Source organism: Phalaenopsis equestris, unplaced genomic scaffold, assembly GCF_001263595.1.
Source record: "Phalaenopsis equestris unplaced genomic scaffold, ASM126359v1 Scaffold233031, whole genome shotgun sequence".
Taxonomy (NCBI): Eukaryota; Viridiplantae; Streptophyta; class Magnoliopsida; order Asparagales; family Orchidaceae; genus Phalaenopsis; species Phalaenopsis equestris.
The window spans coordinates 2,103-7,225 of record NW_018250986.1 but is presented as its reverse complement, the minus strand read 5'-3'; positions in this window follow the sequence as shown (position 1 = coordinate 7,225).

Here is a 5,123-nt window from a genome sequence, read left to right as displayed (position 1 = left end):
AAAATTGGCAGGATGAAACACTTAAATTTTTCTCCTCAAAACTGAAGCCAAACATTAGGATAGCTTGGGAAGTCACTGGGGTTCTCCTCTGGATCCATGACATCCCCTAGTTCTTCCTCCTTTGGATTCTACAATAAAATGTTCTAAATTTAAACCAATTCCCTTCCACACCTCTACGTTTGATCTCATTGAAGAGTCCCACCCTTTGAACTATATGGGCTTGCCCTTATAGGAAACTTTTCCGAACCCAGCTTAATATAAACCATGTTTAATTCTTCATATTAAATAGGGAAAATTGTCGACAAATAAAACAGTTTTGCAGACCAAACAAATGTCATATATTTCTTAGTTTTTTTTATCGAGTCTCATCCTCAAGTCTTGTGTTTATCCTTCGGAATAGATACAGGATTTGAGGTACAGTGCTCTTTCATTTAAACTTGAAAAATCTGGGGTCAGTTTGATTTCATATTTTTGTAAATATGAGGTCAGTTTGATTTCATATATATGTAAATTAAAACATCCTTTTGAAGCGGGCGACGGGATTTCGATTATGGTGACCAACAACTTCTTACGGGCAACTCAACCCCACAAACCATCCCCGAAATAACGCCGACAGCTTCTGGCAACTCCGTTGCGGACAAGCTTTTCTCTCCATACAATTCTCTTCATTAAAATCAAAAAATATTATTTTCACACATCGGTAATGTGTCAATGTCCCTCTTGGACCAAATTACCCTTCTTCTGTTGGCATACTTTACCCATTTCTATCTTGAAAAGGTACAACAAACTCCTTGGACTTCAGGACTGGTTGTTCAACCATCTTTGAACAGAGGGGTTGAGAAGACCATTAAAGACTCTTTAAATTTTCATATTGGGGTTGAAAAGGTGTGTTGGTGGACTAGTTCCACCTTGGCATTTTCTGCCACTAAATAGGTCTCGCATTGGGTCCTAAAATACTTCACATCTCCCTTCTAAATTTGATTTGCTATTCCGCAAATTAAACAAAATTGTGTTGTGTTGCGCGCACTTTGAGATTTTCTTACATTAATTAAATTTTAAACAAAATTTTAAAATACCCATAAATTAAGACCCTTCCGGTCTACAGATAAACCTCTACTTTCAGTGATTGCATTAAAGATTACAAGGTTTTTGGTCATATAGCTAACTCTAAAACCTTCTGTTTTCAAGCCTGCTGCAATGGCCTACCCAACGCTGACCTTTTCCTGCAACTTGCCAACGAGCCACGAAGCTTGTAACCTCGCTACTACCATCAAATTTGGAGCAGAATTTGAAGATCTCAAGGTCATCATCGGGCGGGAAAGCCCCGTTTGTGGAAATAAAGATCGCCGCACCAGAAATACAAGAACCATCTGTAGAATTCAGCCTGAATTGCCTTCAAGACTTCCCTACCTGCAAGAAGTCTAAAACTACTGCCGTCCGAGTACCCACCAAATATGCTAGCCCCGCTACTGCTAAGGGGAAAGAAGTGATGATTATTGAGGATCTGAATTAACTGCCCCACCACTCGTGTTTGAAATCAAATCAAGTTCAAGGACTGTACCGCTGACCTGAACTCAAAGGACGAACCGTGACAGAAATGTTCGGAGGGCCATTAAAGCCCAAACTCCCAAGGAAACACCCATTGAGGATGAGCTTCATCAAGTTGAAGAAGTGCTACCGAAAATTTATCCACTCCTGCGAGGAAGTAGATTCCATCCTCTGACAGATACCAAGGGATATGAGAGTATCTGAATGATCGTTATCGCATTATCATCACTTGATGGACACGGTGAGGAAAGAAAGAAGTTCACTCCTATCACTCGAGTTAGTGCAGTTTTCAGAAGGCTTGCTACCAAAGAAGGATGTTCGGTTAGCGAGTTACTTAAATGAGTGGGAGATGCAATTTCTCCTCATGTGAAGAAGGAAATTTTGAAGGGCGTCAAATCTGTCAGACAGTCCGACAAGACAACTAGAGTGCCACCTACTCGCATCCCCGTTTGGTTTTGTTTAGGGAATAGAGTTGATACCGCAGTGATCACTACTGATTATATTACCACCAAGACCGCGAGCCGTCGACCGGTTAAATCAAGACCGGGTCCAAAAATCTTTCCCCTTGCCCATCATGGAGACATTCCTACAATCCCAAAGAAAAGACCAGACAATTACCTGGTACTGTAGCTAATCTACACCACGGGGAGCATACTTTCCCTCGACATACCGCCCTCGACATACCGATGTTTCTAATAAGACGCTCTATCCTGAGACATCATCGTCAAAAAATGAAGAGGTATGGGTACCCAAGGTCACTGCATCGATACAGTTCAGTGAGCCCACAGGAAAGGAAGTAAAACTAGTGTCTATAATATCTAACATCATCACGACAATAGCCAGCGAGATGGAGGAACAAATAGAGGATATCCATCAGGATCCTCCAGATCTTAAAGCGATCAAGGAATCGGGAATCGATAATTGAGTCGATAATTGAGGAGAAAGTTGAGAAACTCATGATTGAGATTTTTGAGTTAGCTCGAGAACACAGAGTTTTTGTTGATAGTGACAATGAAAACTTTGATTACAATGATTACTTGGAGGACGATTTCATGGATGTCCATGTGATCGAAGCTAGAGCCATCTGCGCGCGAGGCTCACCCTCACATCAAAGAGAACGCCGTAGATGAGCTACGTAGGGTTATTCTCCTAAGGGATGAGCAAGTTAGTCTACTGGAGAAAAGAATAGAAGAGATGACTGCAGCTATGACCGCCATGGCCACCATTCAGGGGCAATCACAAGCACTGCAATTGGCTTCACCAGAGATTAATCAGTCAGAAATCATATACATTATAGATTAAAGAAGAGAGGCTACTTCGGCAAATAAAGGGACAAAGATGAACAACCAAAGAAAGATTCTCCGTCAGGTACCATGCCAGAAAAGGAATTTAAGCAAATGGTTGAACAAGTGCGGGACGCCTTAGCTCAATCCAAGGGCGATATATCAATTTTGAAGGGTAGACCTTACCCAAAAGAGTTTGCCCAATAGAGTTTGATGTCGTGCCTTTCACCAAGGGTTTTGTGGCCCCAAACTTCAAGATATTCATTGGGACTGGAATCTCGCAACAATGGGGGTAGTGATGCGTCGTTGTGTCGTCAATTTGTGAGTAGTCTTTCGGGAATTGCTTTTGATTGGTACACTGACTTGCCCAATGGGTCAGTTAAAATATTTTTTGAATTAAAATAGTTATTTGTGAAAAGATTTGCCAGGGAACAACACCATGTGTCTATTGGAGAGCTCATGATGGAAAAGCAAAAGCCTAGCGAAACATTAGTAGATTATATTTTGAGGTGGAGAAACCTTAGCATGAAATGTGAACCTCAGCTACAGGAACATCATACGATTGAAATTCTACTCAAGAGCATTCATGGGCCAGTAGCTTTCTTGCTTAAGGGACTAACCATCAAGTCCTTCAAGAAGCTACTCAGTAAAGCTAGCAGTCTTCAAGAAGAAATAAAGCACATGGAGCCACATGAAAAGGCTAAGGTGACCAGAGTGTTTGAAAAGAAATCAGGAGTAGTAGCGACCATCGACAAAGGAAAGCAGCCGATAAAGATATATACAGAAGAGCATCGCCAGTCTTCATCACAGTACTTTCAAAAAAAGAATAGTCAATCCAACCAGCGGCCGCCTCAAGAGGGATCACCTCGAACAGAGGATATAAGAATATCCCTGTCGGAGCGATAGAAAATTGTGTATTCCTTTAGGGAGGAAGCTATACCTAAAATATTCAGGAGTCTGATGAAGAAGCCAGAATTCAAACTACCAGATCCAAAGAAGCCCAAGGAGGTGGATAAGAAGAATGAGCCAAATTATTGCCCATACCACTGGTTGCTTGGGTACACTATAGAAAAATGTTTCATCTTTAAAGACTCGCTCTAGAGAAATCTCAAGGAAGAGAACATAACAATCCCAAAAGACTATTTAAAAGAACTTGAAAAAGGTTCCATAAACATGATTTCGGCTGAGCCAATCTCCCAAATTGATCCGTATGTCGGAATAGATGGATGGTGTATAACTTAAGATGAACTCAAGCGGATCCTTAATCAAATTCAGGATTCATCACAACAAGCTTTAATGAATACGGGTTTCGGATATTGTGAGGGAACCTGAGGTCTGGAGCAGATCATCCAAGAAAATATTGATCAAGGTCCAGTCTGCATCAAAACAAGCCTCCATTCAGAGTCCGCAACATACCAAGTCCGAGATGAAGGTTTCTTCAGGAGATCCGTCATTGTCAAGGATAAAGAAGAAGAAGAAAAGTGTCACTACAAAGATTGATAGCACGGGGGGTAGGGTAGGGGTTGCCTCTGCTAGATTGGTTGTCTCGGATTTCGGGAAGAAAATCCTCAAACCCTTGACTTTGTATGATTACTTTTTGTCCCTATGGGATCTTATGAATATAATGATTGTGATTTTGGCTACATTTTAACTGTTTCTAGTGATAACATAACTGATTATGACCGATCTAGCTTTGATCTCGATCCCCAAAATGATCCTCAAATTGTACTTAAGTCTGATGAACTCGCTGTCAAGTCCAAAGAAGACATCAATAATATCGCTTACGGCAACACCGATAATGAGGAGCCAATTCTCGAGCATCATGGTACACCACTTGCCATCAACTTAGATCTTTCCGACAAAGAGGAAAAAACACTAGAAGATTCAACAATGATACCTCAAGAAGAATAAATCACAGAAGTTAACTTAAGGAGCGGAAAAGTGTTACCACCAAGAACAACTCCAACAGACAAAGGAAAATAGATAATGACTCGAGAAGAGATACCCCCACATTCACCAGTGGAAGAACTACATGATCAAGTTAAAATCGGAGGATCATACAAAGTAGAATATAACGTGCTAGCTCATCTTAGGAAGTTGCCGGCCTGATTAAGCATCTACGATGCTCTGATCCTGTCAAAGGAGACGAGAGAGTCTCTGGTTATAGCTTTGCTTGACCCAGAAATTTGCTTACCTCAGTTGGCCAACACATCCTCAGATGCAGTTTGCTCGTTGAAAGAATAGTCAGGGGTAACCTTCACAGATGAAGACTTGCTGCTCGGTACCGCCAAC